Source organism: Neoarius graeffei, chromosome 3 (genome assembly GCF_027579695.1).
Source record: "Neoarius graeffei isolate fNeoGra1 chromosome 3, fNeoGra1.pri, whole genome shotgun sequence".
In the NCBI taxonomy this organism is placed as follows: Eukaryota; Metazoa; Chordata; class Actinopteri; order Siluriformes; family Ariidae; genus Neoarius; species Neoarius graeffei.
The window spans coordinates 114,466,518-114,486,936 of NC_083571.1; the positions used below are offsets into that span (position 1 = coordinate 114,466,518).

Consider the following 20,419-nt stretch of genomic DNA (forward strand, 5'->3'; position numbering starts at 1 on the left):
GCCTGCTTTATCCTCCACAACTCTGATGCGTGTTTGTGTTCATTGTTCTGTTGTAACTCCCAAGTCGTGTTCAAGTTTCTGATGGTTTATGCTGAAGAATTCTGAGGTAGTCCTCCTTCTTCATTATTCCATCCACTTTGTGCAATGAACCAGTTCCACTGGCAGCAAAACCGCCCCAGAGCATGATGATCCTACCACAACCACCAGCTGGTACAGTGTCCCTCTGTACATGGTGGTCATTGTGGCCAAACAACTCAATCTTTGTCTCATCTGACCATACAGCTTTCCTCCAGAAGGCTTTATCTTTGTCTGTGTGGTCAGCTTCAAACTTTAGTCAAGCTTGAAGGTGTCAATTTTGGAGCAGGGGGTTATTTCTTAGATAGCAGCCTCTTTGTCCATGGTGATCTGAACTGTAGACAGTGATCCATCAGCTTCCAGTTCATGGCAGGGCTGTGCCATGGTGGTTCCCAGGTTGTTTCTGACCATCCAAACCAATTTCCTTTCAGCTGGGGGTGATAGTTTGGGTTTTCTTGAAGCAAAGTGGCTTGGCAAAGTGACTACACCTCACAATAACTTGGATACAATTGTTTGAACTGATCTTTGGAATTTGCAGTTGTTTAGAAATGGCTCCAAGAGACATTCCGGAGTTGTGTATATCTGCGATCCTCTTTCTCAGATCTGCACTGAGCTCCTTGGACTTTCCCATTTTACTGTGTGTTGGCCAATCCAATAAGTGCTGTAAACAAACCCTTTTTATGAAGGCATAGAGAAGCTACCAGCTGCAGTCAATCATGATCACTAACAGGAAGTTAAGAGACCCCGGCCTTGGCAAGATAAGAGACATTTTGGAAGTTTCAGCCCCTCTGAATCATCTAAGTGAGTGTATGTAAATTTTTAACCCTGTATGTATAATTTTGACCCTGTGTTGATTTCAGAAAACCCAAAGAAAATTAAAATTTGTGCACCAAATTCTAGGGTTTTTTTTTTTCCATTTTTTATTAAAGCTGTATGCTGTACAATCATTCTGCCACAGAAAAAGAACAGTTCAAAGAAATGACTGAAAGCCCAAATATTGCCATGACATTCATATCCAAGATGACATTCATGTCACTGTATGTAAACTTCTGACCACAACTGTACATGCATGTGATAAAATTTTTGTGATAAATCCATATTATAGTGAGCGTATTTCCTACATTAATAAATACAAGGTATTTTGTGTCTGCTGCATCTTTCAGTTCCTTTATATCAAAGCTGAATACTTTATTTCTTCTTTGCCGCTGCCTTTTATTAAATCAAATTTGAGCCTTTTGATTAATTCCTCACTCTGCACTCTAACGTTTTTGTATTTTATCTGTCTTATTCCATTTTAGCTTTTCTATTCTATGACTGTTTTTAATTGTACTTGAATGTCTGTTTATAATGTGTTTCTTCCTCCGTCCATTCACCCCAACACACTTTTCTTTCAGCGCAACCGAAAGAAAGATTGGTTAGTGCCAATCAGTTGTTCACTACTTTTCACTTTTTTGCATTGTAGGATACTATGAGTCCACTATATAGCACGGGCGATTGCTCTAAGACAACGAGGGAGGCTCAGCCTCCTCTAAAAATGATGAACATCGTGTAGGATGAATTGCGCTAGGCTTATGTTATAGCCGACCTTATAGCATTGCTATTTCAGATCCAGAATCATAGAAATATATGTGCTCAACCCAACTACAGTGCGAAATCATTCCGTTATAACTTTCCCCAGTTCGCCTAATGTGCGCGTGAGTTTTTCGCCCTCGTGACAGCGCGATGCAGCCCAGCCTCAGTGGACTTCAATGGCATTTGGGAGCTCTGCGCTTTTCAATATCAAAATGCAAGACGATTATTGGACAAATACTGCGAAAACGCCCGCCCACGGAGTCTCACGGACTCCCAGCCTCAGTGGACTTCAATGGCATTTGGGAGCTCTGCGCTTTTCAATCTCAAAATGCAAGACGATTATTAGACAAATACTGCGAAAATGCCCGCCCACGGACTCCCAGCCTCACATGGGAGGGACATGGCAAAGCTTTCCGCGAGGAGACTGGTGATTGGTGAAAGCGGCCGGATATTTTCTTTGATTGACAGCTCGTTTCAAATATAGACAGGCAGCAGTGAATTTCAGTTCAGTCCCATGCGGATTCGCAAGTGCTGTGGTGTATTGTAAGAGATCAGCTTACATTTCGATTTCATTCATTACATACGGTTTCTACCAGCTTTTTTAGTTTGTATATATTTTCATTGTAAATAAAGTGTAAATATAGTGTTGTCAAGTTTGCTATCTTAGTTCCAGAAATTTCGTTTATTTGAGTGACTGAACTTGAACTTGAGGGGGCTAGTCAGCTAGCAAGAAAGCTGCGCACGGATGCCAAGCATTGCTGATTTAATTTTGGCGAAGCCATTTGCCAGTCTTCCTTTCGAGGAAAAAATTAAAATTAAAGAGCAGGATAGACCAACGCCTCAAATTGACTTGGTGAAAAAGGTAGGGAATAATACTCGTTCCTTTCAGCTCTCCTGGTACAAGAAAGTGAATTGGCTAACAGCAAGTGACCCACATCAACAACAGTAAATAGGCTACTTTAGTAATATGTCATGGATGGACCAAAAATATAGAATCTATTTAAAATGTTTATGCTGAGTATATTATATTGGAATATATGTTTTTCTGGATATGAATTAAACACAGCTACAATTTGGAAAACATTTTTAAACAAAAACACAGCCGAGGTCAATTTTTAAACAACATGCCACAATTTTAAAATATAAAATGTTAAAATATAACCCCCCCCAACACTACCATCATGTATATTGGACAGTAGGCTAATGGGCCAAAAGAACCTGTTATTTCACAGTTTGTGACCCTGCCAATTATGAATTAAACACAGCTATAATTTGGAAAAAAATTTTAAACAAAAACACAGCCGAGAACATTTCACACTACAGACCTGGATTAAAAGTGAAGGGTTATCAAAACTGTCAATAAAACATTTCTCAGTCAAAATAAGTAAAATATAGGGAAAGTGTCATTGAATGAAATGTGTGGCACCCAGCTCTACTGCTGAGGTTCCTGACAAAGAGCTGCTTTCAATAATAATCAATTTTTAAACAACATGCCACAATTTTAAAATATAAAATGTTAAAATATACCCCCCCCCCAACACCACCATCATGTATATTGGACAGTAGGCTAATGGGCCAAAAGAACCTGTTATTTCAGTTTGTGACGCTGCCAACAATCAGCCAGATCAGAGGCAAGAGTATGGGCAAAATTGATGTTTTTTCTTTTAAAATCTGGAAATATCGTAACCGACCAGCCTCCCCTGTTTGAAAGACTACCAGCCGCCACTGCTATATAGGGTATAATAATTCTCACTATACATTCGGACAGCACTACAAAACAGCAAACTCACGATATAGTCCACTATAGTGAGTGGTTTTGGACACAGGTTGTATGTCTGTGAAGGTTCTCAATCATCCAGGTCATCGTAATCCAGACTTGCTTGAAATTCTTGAAGACGTTTCACTTCTCATCTGAAAGGCTTCTTCAGTTCTGTCTGACTAGTAGGGAGTTCCAGGTATTTATCCTCTAGTGGGCCAAAAGCAACCCTAAGAAGATTCGTTGAGGTCACATGCATCGTTGACCCTCTCAGCCATCCTGTAGGTTGTTAGAGTCAGTGGAGGCCAGGTGGGAACGGTGTTAGCAGCCTTGAGGGTTGTTGTCTCTCTCTCTCTCTGCCATCATGTGAGTCATGGAAGTCAACGGAGTCTTGGTGTGGATGTGTATTCAGTTTTCTGGGAAGTGTACCAAGGACTGCATTGTAGGTGGCTGATATCTCAGTGGTGTCTCAGGCCAAGTTTACATTAGACCGTATCTGTCTCATTTTCTTCGCGGATGCACTGTCCGTTCACATTAAAACGCCGGGAAACGCCGGGAAACGGGAATCCGCCAGAGCCCACGTATTCAATCCAGTTCGTGTCTGATCCGGCGCTGTGTAAACATTGAGGATACGCGGATACGCTGTGCTGAGCTCTAGCTGACGTCGTCATTGGACAATGTCGCTGTGACATCCACCTTCCTGATTCACTGGCGTTGGGATCACACACACAGCGGCTCAGTCCCGAATCACTGCTCGTGCGCTTCACTCGCGCGCTCTGTGAGCTGCGCAGGGCCGGAGTGCGCACCCTCCAGAGGGCACTCGCTGTTCAGGGCGGAGTGATTTGGAGTGCAGGAGGAAGCGCTGAGCTGCACTGAGGTTTATTTACACATTTCAACCTCCTTCAGGTGCTTAAACTCAGTGAGAACATGAACATCACAGCCAGGTGTGTTTATCTGCTGGAGAAGGTGTTCGCTTGCCATCCTTCCACTTGCAAGTGGTGAGTGACTTGCGCATGCCCGATATGCACTGGGATCATGTGACGTGCCGTCTAATTAGTCATGTGATTAGCGTATCCGTGTATTGGCGTTGCTGTGTGCACGCGAATCGTTTTAAAAACGTTAATCTGATGATCCGCTGATTCGAAATAATGTAAACAGGGCCTCAGACCACCTCGTCTGTCCAGTGATGGTTGTTCCAGGTTCATGAAGATGGCTTCTTTTACTCCTCTTTCTAACCATGATGACTGAGCATGTCAACGACCCATGTAACCTCAACGACTCTTCTTAGGGTTGCTTTTGGTCCACTACAGGATAAATACGGTACCTGGAACTCCCCATTAGTCAGGCAAAACTGAAGCCTTTCCGATGAGAGGCGAAACCTCTTCAAGAATTTCAAGCAAGTCCAGTTCGTTGCCTTCTTCAGCACCTATGGTTTACATATACAGTACTGTACAAAAGTCTTAGTCCCCCTATTTTTTTTAAATACAAACTTTGTTATAGATTTCTACTTTATGACTTCTACATTATCGAGTCAAAATATCACAAAATCATTTTAGAGTTCCAAACATGCGTATTTTTTCCAGCACAAAATTAAATATTACAGAAAAAAAGTTTGTTTATATCTGAGCAGCATATTTCATAAGAGAGCACTTTTCAGATTAAAAAAGAAAACACAATGAAGGCTACTGGGATTCGAGGCAAAATGAAGAACCGAGTGTGAAGGTCAAAGTGTCCAGAAGAACTGTGGCTGGTTCTGTAAGATGCTCAGTAAAACCTACAGATCATTTCATTATAAAACTGCACTCACTGGACCTGAGATGACTACTTATTTCATTTTTTTTTAAAGCAAAGGGTCGTCTCACACTGACTTTGTTTCATTTATTATGGCTTACAGTATTTTTTTTTAATGTTGAAACATTTCATTTCATAATTTTTTTATGCCATTTTTGGTCTACAGCATTTCTTTACACGCGCCTAAGACGTTTGCCAAAGACGTCCTCTATATTTTAGTCAATTATTATTAATATGTGTGCCCTTCCTAACACAATATTAAAATGTGGTATGCTTTACTTTTAAGCATTTAGTACACATTGTAGAAGTAGAAGAGATTGTGATAGAAACTTTTCGAAATCCAGTTGTCGGGATTTAAGACCTCTAATGAGCAAGCCTGAGGCAAGACTGGCAAGGAAAAACTCCCTGAGACCTCATGAGGAAGAAATTTCATGTAATGTAATGTACTAAGAACCAGACTCCAGTGGGAATCTACCCTCATTTTTGTGACAATGGATTGGATCATTTTGCCATTTAGATAATTACAGCAGAGAACATGTGTGGAAAGTTACAGAATGTGTACGAGTAGAATACAAGTTTATGCAAACAGCAGGAACATGTAATCATGACTGAAATTCTTGGGTCGTGCAAGTTAGTAGGGCATCCAGGTTTCTACTGTCGCAAGATGGTGAATTATTTTGACAGAGAAGAAACTTCAGATATGATACTTTGTGTTAATTGATGAAATAAAATACATCCTGTGGTTTTATTCATAATGTGCTCAATCATCTTTTCCACGCACTTAGGACTGTTTATCTTTACTCTATTACAGTGTTTCTCAACCACTGGGCCACGAATTTTTTTCCAAGTTGAAGCTAATTTTTACTTGTCGTCGGGTACAATTCCTGGGTTGCATCCGACGTCACATCAGCCTCATTAAGCTACGGTCACACTACAGCTTGCAATGCTTTGCGATGGGTTATCGATGAAAATGAGGCATTTTAGTGGTGATGCATGCTGATATACACATGGGATAAAAGTTGTGGTCCCACAGCACTCGAATACTTGACTGTCACACCTTCGCACGCTTGAATCTGGCGCAGCTCGAGCGGCCACATGCACACTCACGGAGCACTTTGTGCACACTCTCGTCATTATGGGAAACACCTGATACTGATTTGAGCGCAATTAGCACGCGCATATAAGGGCGCTGTTCTCACAGAGGCATTGCGAAATATCCTCATTATCACTGTCATGTTTGTTTCTAGTCATGTTTGTAACATTGTTTAAATACTCTGCTTTATGATTCGTTTTTGTAAATATCACACCTGCTCATAAACACTCTTCCTGCACTTAGATCCATCTATCTTGTAGTGTCCTGATCCCCAGATCTTTAACCCAGACACATATATAAAGTCATACTCCTTCATGCTCTTCCAGGTTTTCATCTGTGTGTCCGTGTAGAACGATATCTGCACTGCAGCACCAGGTAGTCTGATACCCCTTTTCCACCAAATCAGTTCCAGGGCTGGTTCGGGGCCAGTGCTGGTGCTGGTTCACAACTCGTTCAACTTGCGAGCCAGCTGAGAACCAGTTTGCTTTTCCATAGCTCACAGTGCTAAGGGAAGACATGTCATTACGTCGCTGTATACGTCAGTTACATCGTTGTATACGTCATTACGTCGCTGTATACGTCAGTTACGTCGCTACGTTTGCATAAACCTTGGCGCGAATATCGAAGCAAAAACAACACGGAAGAAGCAGCAGCAACAGCAACAATAATAATGGATGACTTCGTGTTTGTACAGCTGCTGCTTCTCATCGCTTAAAAGTGGCGATCTTTCGCGGTCTTGTTATTGTTGTTGGTCTTAACAACTCCGCCCCCCCCCCCCCCCCCCCCCCCCCCCCCCACTGACATAAGCGGTTCTTTCCTCTGGCCCAGCAGAGAGTTGGTGCTAGCCTGGAACTGGTTTTTCTGGCCCCAGAGCCAGTTCTTTGTCAGTGGAAACAGAAAACCCGGTTCCAAACTAAGCACTGGCCCCGAACCAGCCCTGGAACTGCTTTGGTGGAAAAGAGGCAATGTCGGGGAACTCAACGGATGGATAATTTTCCAACTCGTAGGAAAAATCCTTCTTTAAAGGATTTTTTTTTGTTACCGTGTAAGGATCTAATCCCACTGAGTGGGTTCTATATCCACTTCTTTTGAGTGTACTTCCTGGTTTTAATAACTTGCGTGTTTGCTGAACACAAACATGGCAATAAGTTCTTGTGTTAATAAACCAGACTCCACTTTTGGATCATTAATCCCTTTTGGCTGAGAATGACCTGCATGCATGGGTTCAGCTTCTGGGACATCCAGACAGTTTTAAATACAATATCTACAATTAAAAAACTGTTTTTATTGCATTTATTTAATTCCTGGGCTCCTATCTGTAACAGGGAGTGATGTTGCGTTCCATTAATACACTTTACAGTAGATTAGAGTCTAATAGAATAGGTGAGCCAAAATAATTGGGGATCTTTTGTAATGGGCAAGTCAGGACTTGTTACAAGGATGAATAGGTGGGCCTTAAAGTAGAAAAGGTTGAGAACCCCTGCTCTACAACACCTGTATACTGTAATAACTATAAGTTGTTTTCCTCTCAAGGTTTCTTCCTACTCTGTCTGTTGTTAAAAGCGCTATAAAAATGAAAATGGAATTGGACAACCATACCATACCATACCAGCGAGTGGCCTAGTAGTTAGCGTGTCTGCTTCTCAATCGGGAGATCGCGAGTTCTACTCACAGTTGGGTCATACCAAAGACCATCATAAAAATGGTATCTACTGCCATCTGGCAAGGCACGCCGCAATACAGATGCGAGTGGGGAGTCAAGGACTAGCCCCCCACTGTAACCCTAGCTATGTAATATAGGCGAGAGGCCGAGGGCTACGAAACGGAGATCGGCACCACCAAACACGCCATGTATGGTGTGCGAAGGACTTTGAAGGACTATACTATACTGTACTCAGACTATACTATAGCAGACTCAGACTTTTGGACATGAATGTCGTGAACACACACATAGCTTCAGTGGTTTCCCGTCCTGGAGAACCCTGTTGTTTTTCCTGCCTCCACACCTGATCCAGCTGATCAGCTCATTAACAAGCTGGTCTGGATTTGCCATGGATGTCTTGGAGCAGGATGAACACTACAACATGCAGCACAGGGGAAACTCCAGGCACAGGACTACATCAGCGCAGCAGAGACGTGCTGTTTCTCATTAACTGTGGCGAAGCTATGTTTATACTCCATTTGGATAAGCAGCGCACACAACCTGAGCATCATGCCTGTGTGTTCACATTCTCCAGACCTGACATGTTAAGACACATACTTTGTAATATTCTGGTCCCATCTGATAAAGCCCTTGCCTAAGACGATTGCTATCAGACTCTCTTGTGTGCTCACCCTGAAGGCATGACGGAGGCTCATGTGCACACGCTGATCTCATCTCGTCAAGTATTACATGGATCGTTTCCTCCGAGTTTTGACAACTTGATGCATGTCTAAGGATATGGATATGAAGGCTTTAGTCCTGCTGGCTTTTGATTGCTTTCAGTATGAATGCATGTGGACACGAGGTGAACGGATTAAAGATTTTGTTCTGCACGAACCTGTTTACAGTCTTGCAGCTTGGAAATGAGTTCCTATTACAGCTTCATCTAATTATCCAATTTATTTGCGGTGGCATTTCTTGGAAATGTGCAATGGCAGAAACGTACATTAAGCTTCCACTGCATGCCTGTGTTATGTTATAAAATGCTTGTTGCTCACATTAAAGGGACACTTAACTCACACCAAGGGTGCTCACAGCAGTTTATGGAACGTTGACATGGTGACCCTGCTCGCCAGAAAAATCTTGAAAGAACATATAAACCTCCGACTGACTATCCCTGGTCTGCCCGAGAGATTTGGTTTCATGTCAAATAGTAATTAGATTGCAAGGGCGGCTGGTGCATAAGGGCGATTGGGTGACGCACTGCCAAAACGAAAAAAAAAAGTTTTTTTTCTTTTTTTAAAACAAACTTTCACCAGCGCTGCTCGAGGCCGTTTTAATCTGTCTCTGGGTATCATTGTCCAATCAGGGTGGTCTCGCTTCTAGAGTACCGCCCCTTTTGGGGCGATTTCAGTCACGCTGAAAATCGCCCAAGAGTTCACTGATAGAGTCCCATGTTAATATATTTTTTTTCTCCTGACTGACACTTCAATGCAATCTCTATGGGTTCCGGGAGGGCTTGCCCTAACGTGCTTACGTCACTGCGAAGCGCGGCAAAGTTGCGTTCGATCCGCTCAGTTTCTGAGGTGAGATGGATGCGGAAAGCAATTCAGTGCGGTCTTTAAAAGAAGTTCCATTGAGACTACGTTCAGACTGCACCCTGAAATGACCCATATCCGATTTTTTTGCCCATATGCGACCTGTATCCGATTTCTTATTGACAATCTGAACGACACAGATCCAATTTTTTCACATGCGACCCAGGCCGCTTGGATATGTGGTCCTAATTCTGATGCATATCCGTTATTTTCACATGCGACTGCGGTCTGACCGGACAGGTCGCATTCATGCGACCTACACGTCATCAACAAGAGACAAACGTCACTATTCTGCGTTGGCTAATCCCACCTCTTTGGTGGAAAACAACAACATTTGTACAGTTTTCAGAATTTAAATAGACTTATAGAATTGATCAAGCTAATGGTGGATTTGGTAGGGACCTGGATGTTAAATCATCCTGTATTACAAGATTATAAGATTGTTCTGGAAATTTCCAGTAATTTGACACCTTCGGTCTCATTAGTCTGCTGCCCACATTAATCAGATTATTGTGTGAGTTCCGCCGCCGCCACAAAAACCACATTGCCAGGTCTCGCCTCATCTCCATGCTTTACTTGCAAACTTGAAGAGTGCGCTTTTTTTTTTGTTTACGTATTATGTAGATGTGCTTATTACATGTCAATTTGTGCATGCGGGACACTTTTGGGTCGTTTTCCGTTCATATTGGAGATCGCACACAAGTCTCATATAATTGGTAATGTGAACGGCCTAACAAAAAAATCGGATTTCACAACAAATTGGATATGGGTCGTTTCAGGTTGCAGTCTGAATGTAGTGCTAGTCAGCAATCAAATCGAGCTAAATTGGCAACAAAACAAGCTGGACCCCCTCGACCAAATCTAAACATAAAACAAATTTCAACAAGGGGGGGAAATCATATACTCGAGGTTTTACTTCAACATGGTCCCAGCGCAAATCCTGGCGAGCTGGCTGCGAGGACGCCTCAGCGGTTTTCTGCTACCCCTGCTTACTTTTCCACCCTGGAGGGGCTCCACGGACAACACTGCTTGGACGGTCACTGGAGTTTCGGACATGCATCATTTGTCGGAGAAAATAAAAAAAACATGAGTCATCAAAGATTCACATGGGCAGCTGCCTGAAATTTTCGGCTTTTGGGAGAGTGAACATCGCTACACAACCGGATGAGGGCTACAGGCTAGCAGTTCACCGCCACAACGATGAGGTGAGCAAGAACAGGCACATATTAAACCGGCTCATCCAATGCATGAAATTTTGTGGAGTGTTCGAGTTAGCTCTACGAGGCAAAGACGAAACTGAGGGCTCCAGTCACCGTGATGTTTTTCTGGGTTTGGTTGACTTCGTCTCACACACACACACACACACACACACACACACACACACACACACACACACACACACACACAGAATCAGTTCACTTTTGATGTTTTCAATGTGCATTTTTATATTTGCCACACTTTGCTCTGAGAGTTAGCACTTTGGTAATATCCTTGGTAAATACCAGTAATTGCAAGATCTAAAGATCCACTCATCTATTTATTCAACTGCTATTGTTATGTTAGCCAACTATTTACAATGTTTTGTTACAGTAAGTGCACTTTCCTGTTTGTCCTTAAGTTGCACAGTCTGTAAAATTCTTGCTGCTCATGGAGTTTGAAGTACAAAACCTATTTACAGAACATTCTGTAGAACAGTTGACTTGCTACCTAGGTCAATTTACTTCAGTCCTGTGGACATTTATGGTCCGTGTAGACATAACGGGGGAAAATTGCCCCCCCCGAAAAAAAATTCAGGAGCCGCCACTGTTAGATTGATTGATGAATTAATTATGAGGGAATAATAATAATAATAAGTCATATACTGTTAAACTGACACATGCTGTGTTTGTGTCTGTTCTCTATTAATGTGTTTATGTGCACAAATAATCTGTGGTTTCATGGCCTTTTCAATATTCAGTCACAGCCCCATAACGCAGTACGTATCACATTCGACACGCGCATTTGGCGGGCTGGGATTTCATTATCTGTGCAACTGAAATTGTTTATAGCCTGGTATATACTCATTATCAGGTTTTTACTGCCCTTTAGTGCCTGCATTGGGGCAGACATTAAAAAAATTTTCCAGTGAAAGTTTGCTCAATTTGAGAAATTCCCAGTCAGATTTAAACCAGTGTTATGAGCGTGGATTTTCTGTAAACAAATGTTTACTTAGTAAGGTGCTTCTTGTCGATTCAAATTGCTGATTTATTTGTAGTAATAATCCATCATGGAAACTCTCCCGAGCAAGAATAATTCAAAGTCGAAGAGTTTGTAGAAAAGTTTAGACTTTTATTAAATTAATTAACAAAAGTCGAGTCAGTCTGCAGGGGGATCTGACTCCAAAAGTGCAAAGCGTCCATTTTTATAGTGTTGTAACACAAAGTTTGGTATAATTTACGAAGTATAATGAATTCTGATCGTTTCCACCAATATTTCCAGCATAGCACTGTCATTTTTTAAAAAGATATTTTCAGGTCTCGCTCTACTAATATTTCCAATGCCATATTGAGCTAACTAAAAAAAACCACAAATCATTTAAATAAGACTTTATTCTTGGTCAAATTGTCATTATGTTTATTTCTGTAATACCTCACAAAATATCAGGCCATTCTGTGGCTGGGAAGTTATTCAATTTGAGGGGATTAAAGCAAATAATGTGCATGAAATTGCTCGTTTCGCGCAGTCAGGCAGACAGAGGAAGTCCGTGTGTGTGTGTGCGCATCTACAGGTTTCCCTTTGAGCGTGCACTGACAGTTCCATCATTCTGTCGCTAAACGAACAGCTGATCACACCGAGGTGCTCGCTGAGCGCCCATATTTATTAGTTTGGTCCTGCGTTTCCTTTCCTTCGTATATAACATAACGTCTTTTCTTCTTGCTTTCTTTCCGTTACTGTAGTCGCTCTTTCACGTTTCATTCGCACACTCACGTCCTCCATTTTTCTCTAATGTTTCAGATTTGTATCCCACAATGCCTTGCGTGAACGGGGAAAGCCCACCACGTGATGTGATGCATGACGTAGTATTGGGTCATGGTGAAGCAGGAAAAAAATAGCAGAGAATTTAGGGCCACATGGCCTTAAGTTAATTAATTGTTCTATTTCTTTTTTAACTAATAAAATTGGAAGTCTGTGATTCGAATTCAGTCGCTTTCGGTCACGCAACAAAAATAATTGGGTGTCGGGGGAATTCTTTTTACGACCTACACTTGAAAAATCTGAAAAGCGGTCTAGCTTTAAGGAAAATCAACTTCATTTACTCTTTAGTGAAAATCAACAGAATTGGCTTTAAATCAAAATACAATCAACATAAAACAAATTACTGTACGTGTGATTATGTGTATAAAATCACCACAAATCCTGCTAAAATAACATATCAAAGTTATGCAGCTGGCTTTAAGTATAAAATTTATATAATTTCCTCAGTACATTATATTTCACAAAAAACTTACAAAATATAGTCTTCATATGACTCACCTTAATATACGTTTCTATTCAAATATGCATAGCAAACAAAATATACTTTATTATATAATTAAAACAAAGAATTTTATTAGACCTTGTAAGTGTAATTTGTTCTGTTTTTTAGATGGGAAAAACATTCAGTCCTAGACGATTCTGATAAAAGACGGAAACTGAGCACAAAAAATTAATCTAATAGAAGTTTCCAGATAAATAATTCTATTTCTCTTGTAATTCCAATATTATGTTAAATCAGTGGTTCTCAAACTTTTTTTTACCAAGTACCAGCTCAGAAAATACTTGGCTATCCAAGTACCACCATAATGACCAACATTACAATACAGTGGTGTAGTAGGCCTAAGTATTCATTAAAAACGAGGCGGAGGTTTTATTTAACAAGTATATTTAATATTGTTGGCCACTGTAACATTACGCACAGTACTTTGAACAGTAACACTGTTTAAATATAGGAAAATAAAACACTGTACTTAAATAATGAATCAAATAAAATTAATTGCACATAAAAGTGAAATAAACATTGTACTAAAATAAATATTAAAAGACAGTTCTTAAAGATTAAATGAAAATGTACTTAAAAGTTAAATAACTGTACTGTACTTAAATGTTAAGTAAAAAAAAAGTACTGTCCCTGCATACAACACACTGCGGCCTGGGCGGCTCCTCTGTCCCACTCCAAATGAATCCCAGTTTTATGTATTTTTCGTCATACTTCCTCCTCACTGGTTTCTGCCGTTTGCTAGCAGTTCTGGGGCTGGTTTTGCCACTGTCGTTAGCATCCGCGCTCGGCTCACACACGTCCTCTTCAGTTCTGCCTCTCTCCTGATCCACGCTCCCATTCGCGGATTTAAGCTACGACAGTAATTTTGTCGTACTCGTCATAATTAGCAAAGCCACCTCCACCTTTTCCCATCACAGCCTAGTCTACCAATGGCGGATAACCGTCTGTCAGTGGAACCGGCAGGAATGCGTACGTACGCTACGTATGGAGCACTTGCATGTGACGTCACAGCCGATCCAGATTGTGACAGACGCCATCTTGTTGGTCAAACGCCATATTCCGCCTTCTACTTCTACTTCTGGTTCTACTTCTGCTTTTACTTCTACCTTTTCTTCTGGAAAACCCTACTATATACAATTCTACTACAACGGCTGCGGCTACAAGCTCTCCCTACCTGTGCACGTTTTTTATGTTTTTTGTGTGTATTTTTGCGTGTTGTTCGTCTGTACCGGACTTCAATATCCACTACAACCGTATGGACTTACTGGACATTGGTTTCCAGCAGAAAATGACGGTTTGTAGCGATCTCCATCACATGCACAACATTCCGGACGAGATAGCGAGACCAGCGGGGTCTCCGTGGATTGTTATCGGAGGCAAAGCGAAGGAGGCGGCGCCGGGAGCGGAAGCAAAAGCGAGGCTGCAGAGCGGCCTGTTGACTAAGCTCAGAAAGCAGCCACTCAGACCTCCACTGCTAAGCCTCTATCTCTCCAACGCCAGATCCATGTAAACAAGACGGACGATTTGGAATTACAGCTGGAATTACCTTATTCTATTCTATAATCGGCTGGTCAGTGCTATACTCAATACTTAAGTGACTTACCCATCCAATGAGGATTCTTGTTTACAAGATGCCACATCTGAGTCGCTGACAAATCCTGAATTTCTGTAAAGATAACTGTCCAGAGATTTATAAGCACGCAGTGCTTCACCACTGAACAGCGAGGGAAAGTTAATGAGGTAATTATACACGTCTGGGTATTCCGCTGGCAGTTCAAAATCCGGTCGTGAAAACTCTGTCCGGTAAGCCATAAGGGTCACTAATCTGTAGATCGTTTATTTTAGACATATATCTAGTTATCTGTTCATTAGAAAAATGAGCCGTGTAGTCCGTCGGTTGAAATTGATCCATTCTGTACACGAGTGCAGCAGTATTCAGCGGTGTTTTTGACCGACAAGATGGCGGTTGTGTACTTTCCGGTCACGTGACTGCAAGATCTCTATGGCTACCCAGAAGCACTTGCAAACTTTTTAAAATTATTAACTTAATTTGTATCTCCTTTCATTTTCTTGTCATCGGTTGATAAGATATTTTCATCCATTCGGATATTATGGATAGTATTTCACGTTTTATTTTATTTTATTTTTTAAATTTTATTTATATTTAATTAAGTGATTCTTTGGCGTACCACTAGAATAGTGGTATGCGTACCACAGTTTGAGAATCACTGTGTTAAATAATTAATGCTTTATTATTCTAATACTAATTAAGAGAAATGGAATGGTTAAAATACTGGGGGGGAGGTTAAAAATTGTAAATGCTACTCAAACCATTAGGCCATGGTTTCCCCTTACTTCATACCTTCCCCTTACCTTAAAACCAGTGTTGTAGTCGAGTCACTAAACCTGGAGTCCGAGTCCAGTCTCGAGTCCCCAGTGTTCAAGTCCGAGTCAAGTCCAAGTCATTAAAGAAAATTTCGAGTCGAGTCCACTATTGATCTGAGTCGAGTCCAAGAACATGACTCCAATGGTACCATGTGACGGTGGCTGTTGCTGCCTTTATGAGAAAGCATCTCTGCTACTGTGTTGGACTAACGTTACTGCTCGACTGCCCCATTTTAGTTAACAGGCTACAGATAAAAAGCTTGTTCATCGCTCAGCAAGCCCCGCCCACTATCAACAGGGCAAATACCATGAGAGAGGGTTAACACTAGCTAGTTCATCGCTCAGCTAGCAAGTCCCGCCCACTATCAACAGGGCAAATACCATGAGAGAGGGTTAACACTAGCTAGTTCATCGCTCAGCTAGCAAGTCACTATCAACAGAGCAATGAACATTGCGTGTCACTTTCTTCTCTGGGTGGAGTCTCGCCAAATGACAATTGAAGTTCGAGGTTGTCCCCGTTGTCTCCTCAATAGTTCTTCTACATATGGAACACATAGCAGTGCATTTTTTCCCACTGCACGAGAAGTCTGTATAAGCAAAGCGGACAATCCTAGGCGCGTCTCTCCAGGCATTTTAGCGCCATTAACATTAGTTTGTTCCTGAACATGACGTATGAACAGGTGAATGTGCATTCTCTTGCACGAAATTAGTATAAAAATTAATGTAGAAATGTATAAATATCTTACGGCAAATTATTATGGCATGTTACAAAAAATAAAGAAAAAATACAAGTCCTCGTCTCCAATTTACGAGTCCAAATGCAGTTAATGCACGAGTCCGAGTCATCAGTGCTCAAGTCCAAGTCAAGTCATGAGTCTTTAAAATTAGGGCACGAGCTGGACTCGAGTACTACAAGCCTGATATATACCGTATATATTTTTTAAGACACTGGGACATTTTTTTTAAAGTGTCCCTCCCCGCCTATGTATTATGTTTTATGGGTTAAGAATGTCGATTTGGAAAAACAGAAGGACAACAACCTATAAAAAAAATAAATCAATGTTTTGCTGAATTAGACATTCTGATGGGGCAGGTTGGGATCAGTTTGGTCTCTGTCATTCGCTTCGGTTTTTTTTTTCTTTTTTTGCCTTCGAGCTATTTAGCTCATGCAGCTTACAAGTAATGCAAGTCTATCTCACACAAAATCCTTTCTGTAAATATCATACCTCCTGTAAACTGCCTCCAGTAGTTCAGAACACAGTGTGACTTCCTGCAAACTTACATGAACAGAACATCATGATGTTATCGAGGTGGCCATCTTGAATAAACAGAATCAGCTTTGTCTTCAGCGCATTTTCATATTGTCCTGACCACAAGCCAACCTGCAGCCAAATCGAACCCTGTTTACTTTTTGACTACTTAGCAATAATGTCTTATGACTGCTATGTTAGTGGTGAGGATCTGAATTGGGTTATGGCTTCTACTACTACTACTGATAATAATAATAATAATAATAATAATAATAATAATAATAATAATAATAATAGTAGCAGTGACAGGAAGAGGAAAATAATAAATGGTATAAGAATAAGAGAACAACATCAACAACAACAACAATAATAAGTGTTGCCCGGCAAAATAAACCTCACCCGGTAGCACTTCTGATGAATATGAAGGAAGATATCACGAAAAAATCGGTCCCCTATGGGTCCATGTGGCTACTGTTTATAAATAAAATAGTTTTCTGATCCCATGTCCATACAGTAAATATAGCATATATAGTTACTCTATGAGTCAGTAGCCACAAAAATGAAGCGTAATCCAAAAATGAACAATTTAAAAATCACATAAGTAAAATATATCAAGTGTCTGTACTTTATATTATTCTACTCTTACAGTTTTCAAAACTGAAACCTCCGAACCCAAACCAAATCCTTATTTCCTGGAAATGGCCCTGCGCTAGAGCTCAGTGGAACGCGCTTTCCCTCTGTAATAAACAAACATGTCTGAAAGCGATTTCTTTAGTCTAGTCCATTTATTTCAAACAGTGAACCGAATTGTTTACACTCACCGGCCATTGTAATCGGAACACGTGTATGTGCAGTGTGCGACTGTTACACTCTTACAGCACAATGACGTAGTGGCTTGCGCCTCTATATGAAACAGTAGACACAACAAAAATGATTTTGACCTTTTCGGTGACCTTGACCGGATGACCCTCAAAATACTGGAGGCTCTATTTGAGACCAATGCCTATCTATCCTGAAAGTTTCATGAAGATTGGGCCAGCTGTTTTCCCGTAATATTGTTAACAAACAAACAAAGAGACCTGACCGAAAACAATACCTCGCCCCCGGTGGACTCCGTCTCAGGCGAGGTAGTAATAATAATAATAATAATAATCTCATATGGCGGCACGGTGGTGTAGTGGTTAGCGCTGTCGCCTCACAGCAAGAAGGTCCGGGTTCGAGCCCCGGGGCTGGCGAGGGCCTTTCTGTGCGGAGTTTGCATGTTCTCCCCGTGTCCGCGTGGGTTTCCTCCGGGTGCTCCGGTTTCCCCCACAGTCCAAAGACATGCAGGTTAGGTTAACTGGTGACTCTAAATTGACCGTAGGTGTGAATGTGAGTGTGAATGGTTGTCTGTGTCTATGTGTCAGCCCTGTGATGACCTGGCGACTTGTCCAGGGTGTACCCCGCCTTTCGCCCGTAGTCAGCTGGGATAGGCTCCAGCTTGCCTGCGACCCTGTAGAACAGGATAAAGCGGCTAGAGATAATGAGATGAATGAGATGAGATAATCTCATATCATCTCTAGCCGCTTTATCCTGTTCTACAGGGTCGCAGGCAAGCTGGAGCCTATCCCAGCTGACTACGGGTGAAAGGCGGGGTTCACCCTGGACAAGTCGCCAGGTCATCACAGGGCTGACACATAGACACAGACAACCATTCACACTCACATTCACACCTACGCTCAATTTAGAGTCACCAGTTAACCTAACCTGCATGTCTTTGGACTGTGGGGGAAACCGGAGCACCCGGAGGAAACCCACGCGGACACGGGGAGAACATGCAAACTCCGCACAGAAAGGCCCTCGCCGGCCACGGGGCTCGAACCCAAACCTTCTTGCTGTGAGGCGACAGCGCTAACCACTACACCACCATGTAATAAGAATAACCCAATAATAATAATAATTTTATGATTAAAATTATTATTATTAAAACCCAATAATAATAATAATATTTTTTGTGTTACAGCTTTAATTAATTTAAGATTCACCTCAAGAAAAAGAAAATAAAACTATTATTAATTTTATTAATTTTATTTCATAATATGTAATTATTTAATAATATTATTAACATAATTATTTTACTCTGTCACTGCTATTATTATTATTTTTATAATTTTATATGTTTTAAACTAATTGAGGAATAATTTGTTGTTTTTATCTTAAATGAAGTAATGCACTGACTATTAATTTTATATAATTAATAATAATAATAATAATAATATCTGTAAACGTACATCCTATATACTATGTGGGTATCTGTGCCATATGTGTGTTAATTGTCCAGTATTATACTATATTTATAATGTTTTGCATAATTTTTATTCACGTTACAACAGGAATATCACAGATTCTAAGATGGTGTCAGCATCAGATGGATATCGGATATTGTACTGAAAATAAAAACCATGGATTAGTACATTTCATAAACTGTATATTTCGCATTTGCTTGGTGTTTGAAAAAATTTTCAGCACTTGATATATCCTTTAACTTTAAATTAGCAAATTTTAAAGTATGATTTCCTTTCAATTTAGATCTTTTTACAAAAAAACCACAAATTTGGCTGATCAGCATTTAAGTGTGAAATTACGAAACCATTTGCACCGTAGTTATATGTGGCTGTAGGTATAGTATCTGGTCATGTTTGTGCTGTTGCAGTTGCCCTTTCTGGACCCCCCCCACACACACACACACACATACATACATACACACACACATATCGCCTCATGCTCCGTCTCGGTGCTCATCTTTCAGCAACGTGTGAGCACATTCCTCTCCTATCCGCTCATCTCAGAAATGCATCACAGGTGATGTCATACGGACCCCACAGCACCTGTGATTGGTTAGCGGGGCGCTAAGCGGAAAGGCCCACCCTGAACAATAAAACTTATTGTGTAGGCAGTTCCAACAGGGAGCCCTGACTTACCACGGTCCCTCTGTATCGTATTAGTTTTCATTTTTTTAAACATTATTTTTATCAAATGATTTCATATTTAAAGCAGACCGAGTTTGTCCTCCCTTTACATTGCAGCAGTTTCCAAATAAAGGACTCTTCTCATATACTTCTAATGTTTCAAAAACATCCCCCCCTCTTTTTTTTTTAATTACATAATCATTTCCTGATGGAAGTTAAGCCTAGAGCTGTGTTTAAAAGACATTTCATTAATAAATTCCCATCAGGCTTATAATTTAGCCTGGTCGCATTCTTTCAGCTGATGTAATTGTTTATTTTTAGCTCTAAATTGAAAGTGGAAGATTTCAGAATGTTATCTACTTAAGTACTTACATCCTGACTGTTTTGAGGTTGTATTCAGAACTGGTGTAAACTAATCAGAGCAGTGTGGTCATCTACAGTGGGTTTCAGTTTATGGAAAGGTCGGCCTGTACGTCTTCACCTAGGATTGGTGATTACATCATCTTTGTGGTATTTGCATGGTCTGAGCCTCTGGACCATAGTAGTCATAGCTTTTCAGACATTTTGCATATTTTGCATAAATATTTATACTAAACCAACGATTGCCGACTGCCTTTAGCTGTCTCTCGTACAAGCAGCATGCTACTTAAAACGTTCCCATCACTGTTTTGATGTTGTACAGTTGTTATAATCTGGAGGAAGAAAAAAAAAAGATTTTTAGCAGTGGTATTTCTGGGTAACAGGGTCGAGCTAGACAGAGAATGAGTCTGGCATTGTTCCCTTAACAAAACA

General features: G+C 40.9%; 1 protein-coding gene across 2 annotated transcripts in view; it reads left to right on the plus strand.

The window, feature by feature from the left end:
* Positions 1-20,419, plus strand: part of filip1b (filamin A interacting protein 1b) — a 98,481-nt gene that overhangs the window by 53,719 nt on the left and 24,343 nt on the right. The window lies entirely within an intron of this gene.